Raw genomic sequence first — 13,678 nt, 5'->3', positions numbered from 1 at the left:
ATGCAATGGAAAAACTAACAGTTGAACAGGGTTCCTAAGCTATATATAAAAATTGCAACTTCTCTAAGTTGTTTGGTAATTGACACTTGCTAAAAAAAAAAAACAAAACTGAATTTTTTTCCCAAATAAGTCCCTTAAAACTCCATTGTCAATGCTCCTAAGGTCTGTAACTATATCCCAAATCGTTCTAATAATCCATAACAAGTTCGGGTAATTATTTTACACAACAAAACCTTCAACTGATGCGTTTTAAAACTCAAAACAGTAACTAGAAACAAGAATATATATACTTGAAATTCACACTATTCAGATCTGATTTAGTTATGCAATTAAAATTTCTTTTCTGTAATTACACCCTATAATCATCCTAGTTATGTACCGCATATAAAGTCTAAGGGAATGAATAGAAGAAGACTTTCCTTTAGGATTTCAGATCGTAAATCCTACGCTGTTCTTCTCCAATTTAATTCTTGACGCCGGCTGTTTTTGGGTCGCCGTTAACTAGCCTTGCCGTTCTGGTTATCGCCTACACAGCCTCCTACCTACTCCTCTTAATTCGGCCTCACAATTCCCTTCTTCTTTTTTCTCCCTTTTTCCTCTCTTCTTTCCCCTCTTTCACGCCGCCGCTCTGCGTTTGTTTGTTTTTTTTTCACTGTTCCGTTTCTGTTCTAGTATTGAATATCACCCAGAACCTAAACATCTATATAATATATATATACAAATCTATAATTATGTAATATAACCTAAGTGATTCTACACTAACCCACTTACATCCAACCACATCATATCACTACCCATCCATCACACTAATATTGTACAAAACTAATAATAAAAAAAAAATATAATAACAAACCACAAAGCCCACCTGTGCACTGACCTTGTCCACCACGTAAATAACATTTATCCATTTATTTTATTTATTTGATAAGTCACCATGTAAATAACATTTAGTCACCATGTAAATAACATTTATATAAATGTAAATAAACATTTACATAAATATAACACCTTAATATAGTGTATATAAATATATATTTATAATAAACTAACCATTTATATATATATATATATATATATATATATATATCTATATAACACTTTAATATATATATATATATTAACCTACAACTAACTAAAAATAATAATAATAAAAATAAAATAAAATAACCTCAATGAAAAATTTACAATTAACTAAAGAATTTCTATTAAATAATTAACATTGAAATGACAAATAATTAAATAATCCAAAACAATTCAATTAGTCTAAGAACATAAAAATAATAATAATAATAATGAAATAAAATAAACACTAAATAAGTAACATTTAATGACAAACAAATAAAATCCTAAAACAAATACACAAACAATTTAAATAACCACGTAGATAAATAAATTGAAAAAAAATAAACAAATAAAAGCCTTTAAAAATTTAGGGGTATTACAAACTGTGTTGTTGATGTTGGGACGTAGGTCATTATCTTTGCCAACTCTTGAAGCCCCAATTGATATAAATTCACTAGAAAGGACTCTTAGAAGAAACCTTAGGGAATCTGAAAATACAAGAGGAATTAAACCTGAATTTAATACAATGGTCGGAAATGAAGAAAATGTCGGGAATGAGGGAATCGATAATGATAGGGCTGAAATTCCAAATGTGGTACTTATAACTCTTAGGGACCATTTCATACCTACCACTTATGCCTCTCCTTCTTGCATAGCGATGCGAAACATCGATGCAGCCCAATATGAGATCAAATCTAGCACAATTCAAATGCTTCCATCCTTTCATGGCTTTGAAAATGAAGACCCCTGTAAGCATCTTAATGAGTTCCTTGACATCTGTTCTACCATCAAGCTTAGGGGCTTCCCTGAAAATGCACTTCATTTGCGTCTCTTCCCATTCGCCTTAAGAGATCGGGCAAAATATTGGTTGAACTCCTTTGCTGCAAATTCCATCACTACATAGGTACAATTGTAACAAGAGTTTTAAAAAAAATACTATCCGGTGAGTAAAACTAATCAAATGAGGCATTCCATTCTTAGCTTTTCGTAAATCGATGGGGAACAACTCCATGAGACTTGGGAAAGACTATAAGACCTCCTTAGGAAATGTCCGCACCACCTAATTCCAAAATGGCAATTAGTGCAAGCTTTCTATGATGGTTTAACCAAACCACATAGACTCATGGTTAACTCATCTTGTGGAGGGATGTTCATGTCTAAGAATGCAGATGAGGCTTGGACTTTACTCGAGAATTTGAGTGAAAACTCATTGCAACATAATTCTCGTAGGACTCTAACCTCAACCAATGCCAAGAACACCAATCTCTGTCAACCAAAGACAATGAGGGAAGAATTTTTTCAAGTGGATGCCATAGCTCACAAATTTTATCAATTAATGGTACCATATTTCTCTCCTTCCTTGTCTCAAAATTCAACAAGTGTGGTGTGTGCATCATGCATGTAATAACCTGGATTTTCACGGACAATTTTTTTCCGTTGTCTTTTCCTTTTTGGGTTCGGTTTTTCATCACTTGATGTCGTCTCAAGTGCTCTGGAATGATTTCTGAGACTCTTTTCCTTGGATTGACAACTTCTTTTGGGGATTGTGTCATTTCCATATTTTATTTTTCCGAACACTATTCACATTTTGTCTTTTTCTCGTTTATCCTTTTTCCTTTCACAACCTCACTTTTTGTGCTCGGATTTGATTCTGGTTTTGCATGCATTCATGATATTTGATTTCCATGATAGTGGTATTTTTACTTTTCTGGAAAAGCATGTTGATTGCTTAGTTCCTTCATCAAGGGGCATTAATGCATACTTTAGTGTAATTCTTCTTAATTTGTGAGGTTTTAGTGTAATTAAATAAAGTAATTATTTTTCATCTTGGGGACCATTTTGCAATTAAATTTGGAAGATATTTTCAAAAAGAACCTTTTTGCAATTTTTGAAAAGTGTGACAAGTGTCACACTCTCATTGGTCCACTTGTTGACATTTGTGTGGAAACTGTGACGGCCCAAGTTTTTCAACCCGGTGCGTCAATGATGAACCGAAAGATGACCCGTAAACGGATCCGAAATACGGAAGAAAAAGATAAAACAACGGTCTCTAGAGTTACAACATGACTCTAAGATACTAACATGACACTCAATGAGGTCACAGAACCCAAAGGAATCAAATGAGGAAGCAACGTTTCAAAAACGAATAAGAATGAACCTAGGGGCAAAATAATCATTTCCAGCTTAAAAGTGGGTGCCACCGAGCACACCATTGGAAAGGCAACGAAAAATTAATGAATTTTGACTCAAGAATCACTTGATTCGGAGTCCGAATGATGAAAATATGGCTAACGGAAGAAGAAGGGGCAAAACGGTCAAAAAGGGGGCAACCAAGAACATCTAACCGGTTAGGAGACCTTCCTAACCGGTTAGGAGGCCAAAAATCTTGCCAAAAATACTGCCCATGCACATGTAACCGGTTACGAAACCCCTCGTAACCGTTTACATATGAAGAGGGCAGTAAAGTGCAACCCAAAAACCTGGCAGCATGGGTTTTTCTGGGAAAAATGGATATTTGAGAGCCTAGATGACATTTTCTGGAAAAACTCAAAGAAGAAACCCCCCTCAAAATCGAGTTTTATACGTGAATCATGTGAAAAATCGAAAATTACGCAATATGAGATGCCCAAAATACCCTCCCAAGAAAACTGGTCCAGAGGGTCCAAAAAGCTGCTAAATTTAAAAATTGAGAGCTGAATTTCGGATGCGATTTCCGATGCCAAGATGGCATTTTCTAGAAAAACATGAAAAAGAAACCCCCCCTAAAATCATATTTTTTACTCAACCATGTGAAGAACGGAATTTATTTCCCAAAGTAAATTCCCAAAATACCCTTAGGTCAGAATATGCAACAAAAGTGAAAAATGAGTCCGTAGGAGGCTCATTTCACCAAAGAAGAATCCTTGCCCGGAAACGACCATGCAGGCAAACGTAACTTACCTAGTAAGACATGCTACAATGGTCCATGGCCTAAAAATATGGCCGATACAAAATATGACCCCCCAACGGCCAAAATGCCAAAAACGAAGTTTGAAACGAAAACTTGGAATTTAAAATCATGAGATGGTTTCAAAATGCCGCTTGGCCCTTGGCTACACTTCATACACGGTGAATGAATGCTAATGGAAGAATCAAAATGGAATTCTCACACCCAATGCAAACATGGTGAATCAAAAACTCAATATTTTACAATACTTTCATAATATTCTATGAAGTCAAAATTTACATAGGATACAAATTACATGTCATTGGCCTCCGGCCTCATCTCATACATGTCAAATACATCATAAAGAGTGTACTCATGTACACATTACATATAAGGAATCAAATGTACACATGTTGACATATAAGACTATAATTGGCATTCCAAGCCAACCTTCACAAAAAATGGAAGTCTCCAAGTCCACAAACCATCCAAGCATAATGATGACCTCAACTTTGATTCTTGTACCTGAAATATGCCCCAGTATCGTAGGGGTGAGTAACATAAAACTACTCGTAGGAAATGAGCATGCATCGACCTACGTTTTACAAGTTTGCATGATTTAATTATTGTGGTTCATTCCACCTAACGTCTATGTCAAATGTGAGACTCAAGGAGCATCCTAGCTACCTAAGATCATTTCTAGTATCAATCACCTCATTCATGCAATTTTAGCAACATAGGTTCATGCTTACACAAAGCAACAACATAGGAGCATGCTTACACAAGCAACAACATATAGATTCTCAAGGTTATTAACTTGAAGTCTAAAATGCAACATCAACTAAATATAACAATTTAGCATAATTAGAATATCTAATACCACACATCAAGATATAGATTCTCTAAGTTATCAACTAGAAATCTAAAAGTGTGAAATCAACTAAATATAGCAATTTAGTATGGATGTACTTAACAACATGAAAATCGCCAATAGCCAAAACCACAAGTTAACAAGGTAAACATGATTGTCAACTTGGATTGAATGCAAAAATAAATAGTGGGAGACTTGGACATCACAGCTCGGATTTCTGCCGAGACAAGGCAAATTTGGAGCTACTAACCCCCAGGCAGCCTACCTAACGCGCGAACTTTATAGGGCTAATTTGGAGCTACTAACCCCCAGGCAGCCTACCCCACGCGCGAACTTTTGATTTAAAGGACTCTTGTCCCCGTACTAGAGCCAAACCCTAGCCATCACAGCTTAACAATGTCCCAAGCAACTCCAAAATAAATAAGTTAACAACTTATACACATTACTACTACATAGTAACAAGTTAGCAATATAACTCTCAATTATGCATAATAAACATTTCATATCCATTATGCTACGAAATCACAAGCCAACAATATATTCATATAGAAACATACTCTCATGAATATAAATTTAACAACAATGCTCTTCAATGCATATAACACAATCTAGTGAATACATCACAAGTCTAAATCCATGTTCTCAAAATAGAAACAACTTCCAAAACATGATTAGATCTATGGATACACAAGATAGAATTTAATTACATCAAAATAATTAAACTCTCTAGGTTTTAAATCATTTCCAATTGGCCCCAATTTAATATATGTTAATAGACATATCATGGTCATTACATATATTCACACACAAGCTTAATTAGGCCCATGAAACCACCAAAATAGATTTTAATTAATTCCCTTAATTAAAGTCTCTAGATTTCCAAACTTAACCAAATGCTCTCAAATTAAAGTATGTTAACAAACATGCCAAAACTTAATTTAGAAGCATAACAGAACTCAATTCCATGCAAGGTATGGCCATGAACTTTAATCTTTCACAAAAGATAAATATTAATTAAAAAGAGCAATTCTTATTTAATTAATTCCAAATCAATATATGTTAACCAACATATTAAAATAAGTGTTTTTACCATGCCACAATTCAAAACCAAGTTTCTCATCATCATGAAAATTAAATCTTATACAAAGAATTAAATGTTTCAAATTTCCTAAATTTGACACAAGGCATGCATATAGGTTGTATAAACTTGGAAAACACACAATACAACACATATAAAATCCTAAAACATTCCCTACCTCCATTTGAGATGAAATCTCAAATCCCCACCAAAATAAATCGGCTCCGAATCCGACGAAACTCCTATGTTTTGTTGGGGACAACACCACGAACATGAATCCCAAGGAAGCCCCATCAAAAAAACAACTTGACTTCAAACCCGAACTCAAGAAATGGCCAAAATGAGATTCCAATCGGTTGGAATTGAAGGCCTCGCCGAGGGGAACAATAAACACAAAGGCATCACCACTTTTTAATGAAGGGAAGAAGTTCAAAAGAGGAGAGAGAAGATGGCAGCCATGGATGGAGCTTGGACCGGCCATGAGAGAGGAGAGAGAGAGAAAAATCTGATTTTTCTTTTTAAGACCTCCTATTTATAGAAAAACTTAAAAAGTGCCCCAAACGGGCCCCACCGGGTCCGGAAAAGTGAAATTCATGCAGACGCACTCAAATGGCAAAACTCCATGAATGAAAAAGATTCCAAATGAGAAAATATGAATAACGGAAGAAATGGCGTCGAAAACTGAGTCCCGGGCAGAGAGTTATGCCCAAAACAAGTTTGGCACAAACTGGGGCCAGAAACCCTGAAACTGGAAAACATCGTCCAGGAGGAAATTCTAAGAGTCCGCGACTCGACGAAATGTGAAAATGAATCTTATACGAGGATCCAGGCTCAAAATAAGGCATTGAGCAATAACTTTCATTAATTGCATAATGGCCCCACAAGAAAGTGAAAACTGCGAAACTACCCCAGAATGAAAATATCTTCCAAAAGATATTTTCTTAGATACCCCTAAAATAAAATATCTTCAAAAGATATTTATGAAAAATACCCTAAGAAAAGAAAAAGTTTCCAAAGAACTTTGCATTTATGCCCCTATAGACACCGGAAGCAAGCAGAGTACTTTTTCACGAAAGTAAAGATACGTATCTTATAGAAATCATTGAGAATGAAGATACGCGAAGTCAAAAACCAATTCCGAACACAAGAAGTGTGGTTATGCAAACAAAGTGCCAAACGAGGAAAAGACGAAATAGGGAAAAAGACGGAATAGGGAAAATGACGAAAAGTGAATAGTGTCGAAAAACGAAAAGTGCGGAACTGACTCGGTCCTCAAAGGAAGTTGTCAATCCACAGAAAAAAGTCTCGAAAATCACTCCAGAGCACTCGAGACGACACTAATCGACAAGAAACCAAACTCAGAAGGGAAAAGACAACGGAATAAAATTTATCCGAAAAATCCGGGTCATTACAGAAACACTTTAATGCATTGGATGATGACATTTGGAGGTGAGGATTCACCCACTTGTTGGCCTAGGATTGGTGCACTTGTTGGCTTGGATGATTGGCAAGTGTAAGTGTAGAATTAAGCCTAGGAAGGAGCCATGGATTGGTGACAAGTGTAGGTTCACAATTTAGTCTTGCAAATATCTTTGGGCCACTTTGGGATTATGGTTTTAAAGGTGGGTTTTTGTGTAATTGACCATAGATGTGTGTGTTGACCATGGTGTAGGATCACATAGTGAGTGGAGGATTTCTATTTCCTCAACTCACACATTTTCACATTTCATCTCTTTCTTCCTCACCACAAAACCCTAGCCTCCATGGATGAAGCTTGAAGCTTTAGGCATTGACCTTGATCTTTGAGGCTTTTCCACTTACTTTAGACCATAAAGTTTGGAATACTTTTTGTTCCCCTCATCATCCTCTTCAAAACCCTTGAAGGATCTAGCCTAACTCCTAGTTTTGCTTTGGTATCTAGGGATTCAATTCTCTAGTGAGGTATTGATCTATTATTTTGAAGTATTTTTATGTCATTATTGAGTGTTTTACATGCATAGAAGAGAATGACTTGTATTCTGCCCTTAAACTGTTTTAACTTGAAATAAATCTTGTCAAACTAAATATATAACATGAAAATATAATCAATTAGCTTCCATTTAGTTTTGGTTTCATGTAATTTGGATTTAAAATGAATTAGTTATAAATTTTTGAAGTTGCAAGCTAGTTGCTGGAAGTTTAAATCTTTTCTTATCTGGTCCGAAAACGAATTTTTATATGGAGCTGTTGTGCTTCAATTACCTTGAAATTTTTACTGGAACTTTCCTTGTGGATTTTACACTACTCAGAATTTTTTCATGATTTTAGAGCATTTCTAAATTTTTTTTAAAATCCAAGACTATTTGCTATCCATGTTTTTATTGCAGCTGGAAAACATATTTTTAGATAATTTATTTCACTAACTTTTTGACATTGGATCATGGCTAAAATTTCTAGTTTTACACTCTCATATGTTCACTTCCAAAATAAATTAGGTTTACCCAATTTGGACATCAATTGAATTTTTCATGAATTTTCAAAGTTGGAAGCTATAGGCTGAAAATGTGTTTTCTGGGCAGAATTTGTTTCAAAGTTATGGGTCAAAACTGTTTCAATTGGGAAAATATTTTGTTAAACTAAATTGATATTATCAAATTACAGTGTTTAAGCTTTCATTGGGCTTTGGATTCATTCAATTTGGATTAGAATTGAATTTTTTATGAATTTCCCAAGTTGAAGCTAACAAGCTGAAATATCTGTCTTGCGGACCATAAATTTAGGGCGATTTCATTTCGGTGGTAATTGGGATTTTCATTCCAATTGAGGTAGGAAATGTTTTAGGATTTATATGTGTTGTATTGAGTGTTTCTCATGATTATACAATTTATATGTATGCCTTGTATCAAATTTAGAAAGTTGGTAATTTTTATTTCTTTGTATAAGATTTAAAATTCATGATGATATATAACTTTGATTTGAATTGTGGCATGCTAGAAAATCATGTTTTAATATATTTGTTAACATATATTAAATTGGTATTGATTGAATAAAAATTGCATATTTTATTTAATATTTATCTTTTGTGAAAGATTAAATCCCATGGCCGTACGTTGCATGAAATTGACTTGTGATATGCTTTTAAATTATATCTTGGCATGTTGTTTAACATAATTTAATTTGAGAGCATTTGGATAAGTATGAAAATGTAGAGATTTTAATTAAAATGATTAATTAAAATCTAATTAAGGGTTCCATTGGCCTAATTAAGTGTTTAACTTGATATTTGTGATAACTATGACTTATGTTCTAGCATATGTTAATTTAGAACCATTTGATGTTGTTTTAGAAGTTAGGGATTTGATTATCATGATTTAATTAAATTCTACTTTATTGTTCTTATGGCCTAATCGAGTTTTGATGTGGTGTATGTAATGACCATGCTATATTATTTATCATGTATTAATTGGAGGCCATTTGATTGAGATTTGAAACCTAGGGAATTTAATTAGTTTATAGATTAAATTTCGTTTCTATGGTATTATTGATTAACTCATGTATTTGACATTGATAGTATGTTTAAAGTATGACTTTTGACTTATAATGAATTTATGAGTTTATGTTTTCAATAATGGATTATATTTTTATAGCGTGTAACGAATCGCACTTTAAAGATTCGACATTGTCATCCTATAGTAGTTGTGGATTTAGAGCATGTGTTGTGTGGATACAATCTACTTGTGCATGGAAGGTGACTTAGTGCATTATATAAATTACATATAAGTTGTGAACTTATTTGATTATTTTGGAGTCTTGGGACATTGTTACTGTGATATGGCTAAAGTTCGGCTTTAGTGTGGGAGGTATGAGTTTTCCCCAATTGAGATAGTGCGCACTAGGGTGGTCTTCCCAGCGGGTTAATGCCCGGAATAACCAATTTGTTCTTGGTTTAGTCCGAGACGTGATGTCCAAGTCTTCCACTATTTGTTTTCGCATTCAATTCCAAGTTATCAATCATGTTTATATTGTGATTGTGGTTTTGGCTATTGGCGATTTAAAGTTGTTAAGTACATCCATACTAAATTGCAATATTTAGTTGATTTAGCATTTAGATTTCAAGTTGATAACTTTGAGAATCTATATTTAGTTGCTTTGTGTAAGCATGTTTCTATCTGGTTGCTTTGTGTAAGCATGTTTCTAACTAGTTGCTTTGTGTAAGCATGTTATATCTTGTTGCTATGTGTAGCATGCTCTTGTGTTGTTGAAATTGCATAAAGGATGTGTTTTATGCTAGAAATGATCTTAGGTAATTAGGATGTTCCCTGAGTCTCACCTTTACCATAGACGTTAGGTAGAATGAACCACAATGATTAAATCATGTACACTTGTAAAACGTAGGTCGATGCATGCCCATTTCTTACGAGTAGCTTTATGTTACTCACTCCTACAATACTGGGGCATATTTTAGGTACAGGATACAAGATTGGAGATTGCAATTGCTTGGGTGATTTACTGAGTTGAGCTTTTTTAGAAACATTCTTGTTCACATGCAAGTGTTAGCATGTTCATGATTTGTCTATGAAATGTAATTTTTCTAACTTGGAGGTCTGACATATCAAATGTTGTAAATGAGTTGTAATAAGGCCATGGGCCATTGTAGCATGTTTAAAATACCATTTTACACTTGTGTGTATGTTCACATCATCACATAATAGCATATAATGCAATTTGATCATGCCATGGGGAGTCATTTTGATGCCTTAGGGATGACGTACATCTCTAGTGGCCACTTAGTTTCCTTCGTTTCCGCATTTCAAATCCGCTATCGGGTCATTCTTTTGGTTCATCACAGAACACACTGGGTTAAAAAATCTAGGGTCGTCACAATGCACTAGCCCATTCTATCTCTCCGAAGATTGCCCCACACCGGAGCAATTTCCTAGTAACAATCAAGAGCAAACAAATGCTATGTTTTCCAGGCCCGGAAATAATCCTTACTCCAATACCTACAATTCGGGATGGAAAGATCATCCGAATTTTTCGTGGAGGCAACCCAACCCACAAAATTCGACATTTCAAAATCAAGGGCATCAATATCAACCCTCTTCTCAATTTCCAAATAGGCAATTTCAGGCCTCTTCGAGTTACTGTCTACCCTATAATCCAAATGTCTCTACTCCACCTCTTGTGTTTCCAATTGATGAAATTCTCGTTGCAAACAAACAAATGATGGAATCTCTTAACAAGCAAATGTTAGAATCTAACAAGCAATTGTTGACATCATTGCAGCCCACTCTCTAAATGGTTCATTCACATACTCAGTCAATAGCTAAACTTCTTTAAAGAGATAAGGGAAAACTTCCTGCTCAACCATTTGAAAATCCTAGAGGGATTCATGTGATTGACGAAACCCCTCATCCGAATGGGCCTACTCATGAACAAGTTCAAGCAATCACCACCCTTTGGAGTGGTCGAATTGCGGACAACAAGGTTGATGGAGGAAAAGATGAACAACGTCTTCCTCCCAAAAATCCAAATCCCATCTCATCTAATCCAAATTACACTCCTAAAAATCCAAAGTCCAGCATTGAAAATTCCAAGCTTGTCACCCCAAATGTGGAGACCTCTTATGAGCCTAAGACTCCATTTCCTCAACGTCTCCAAGAGTCGACACATTTTAGGAACAAAAGTTGTAAAATTCAGCACGTGTGGGAGGTCTTTAAGCAAGTAAAGATCAACCTACCTCTCTTGGATGCTATCAAGAAAATTCTTCCCTATGCCAAATTTCTCAATGATTTGTGCACTCAAAAGCGCACTTCCAAAAGTTATTTACCGAAGAAGGTAAGACTAACTGAACAGGTGAGTGTGATAATTCAGCACAGCACCCCTCCAAAGTATAAGGATCTGGGTGCCCCGAAAATCTCGTGTGTCATTGGTGACAACAAGATAAAAAGGGCCCTCCTCGACTTAGGAGCGAGCGTGAACTTGATTCCTTATTCAGTTTACCTACAACTTGGGGTGGGAGATCTTAAGCCAACCTCCATGGTCTTACAGCTTACCGATAGATTGGTTAAGCACCCACGGGGCATTCTTGAAGATGTCATCATCAAAGTGGACAAATTCTACTTCCTGGTAGACTTTGTAGTTCTTGATACAGAACCGGTCTATGATCCAAAGAAACATATTCCCGTGATCCTCGGTAGGCTTTTCTTAGCTAAGGCTAATGCTTCGATAAATTACCAAACTGGGGTGATAGATATCGCCTTTGGGAATATGCAAGTCAAACTCCACATTTTCCATGTAACTCAACATCCTTTCGAAGAGGATGATTGTTTTCTCATTGATGTGGTAGATGAAGTGGTCAAAGAATCTCTCCCCTTCATTCTAAGCAATGATCCTTTTGAAACTTGCATGTCTCACTTTGATTTTGCAAACTTTGATATCAATCAATCCATCCAAGAAGTAAATTCTTTGCTCGACATTGGTGCTATCATGGACTTTCCTCCTTAGAAGGTGCTAAGAGAACCACTTCCTCAACTTTCCACTACTCCTCCGGTCCCTTAATTGAAATCTCCACCACAACTTGAGTTAAAGCCGCTCCTAGCCCACCTCAAGTATGTGTTTCTTGGTACAAATAAAACTCTTCCAGTCATCATTGCATCGGACCTTTTAAAGTACCAAGAAAATAATCTTTTAGCGATGCTAAAAGAGCATAAAAAAGCTATTGGCTAGGCAGTGGCTGATTTGAAAGGAATCGACCCTTCTATTTGTATGCATCGCATTCACATGGAGGACGACGCTAAACCTTCTAGAGAGGTGCAGCGCCGGTTGAATCCAAACATGAAGGAAGTGGTCATGAAAGAAGTGATCAAGCTACTAGATGTGTGACTCATCTACCCCATCTCTGATAGCAAGTGGGTAAGCCCCACTCAAGTTGTTCCCAAGAAATCCGGCCTCACCGTTGTTGAGGATTCAGTGACAGAGCTCGTGCCACAATGCACCACCACCTTGTGGCATATGTGCATTGACTACCGAACTCAATTCTACCACTAGGAAGGATCATTTCGCACTCCCATTCATTGATCAAATCCTAAAAAGGCTTGCAGACCAAAACAACTACTGTTTCCTTGATAGTTATTCTGTCTATAACCAAGTGGTTATAGCCAAGATCAAGAAAAGACCACATTCACATGTCCCTTTGGAACATTTGCCTATAGACGCATGCCCTTTGGGCTATGCAATGCACCGGCAACTTTCCAAAGGTGCATGATGTCCATATTTTCTGATATGGTTGAAAAGTTTTTAGAAGTATTCATGGATGATTTCTTCATCTTTGGATCTTCTTTTGACTCATGTCTCCAAAATCTATCCCTCGTGCTTCAAAGATGCAAGGAGACAAATCTTATTCTAAGTTGGGGAAAGAGTCATTTCATGGTCCCAGAAGGCATTGTCTTGGGGCATGTTATTTCTAAAAGGGGAATTGAGGTCGACAAGGCTAAAGTCGAATTGATCTCTAATCTTCCTCCTTCAAATTCTGTCCGACAAATCCGTTCCTTCCTTGGTCATGCTGGCTTTTATCACCGCTTCATCAAAGATTTTAGCAAAATATCCCTGCCCTTGTGTAATCTTCTTGCTAAGGATATTCCCTTTAATTTTGATGAAGCCTGTTTGGAAGCTTTTAAGAAGCTCAGTACTCTTCTCTCTTTAGCCCTAATCATGAAACCGCCTAACTGGTCTCTTCCTTTTGAGATCATATGTGATGCAT

The sequence above is a fragment of the Cornus florida genome, unplaced genomic scaffold, assembly GCF_030987335.1.
Source record: "Cornus florida cultivar Cherokee Brave unplaced genomic scaffold, ASM3098733v1 CherokeeBrave_3.0.0_Hap2_Chr05, whole genome shotgun sequence".
Lineage (NCBI taxonomy): Eukaryota > Viridiplantae > Streptophyta > Magnoliopsida > Cornales > Cornaceae > Cornus > Cornus florida.
Note: the sequence above shows the minus strand (reverse complement) of the source record.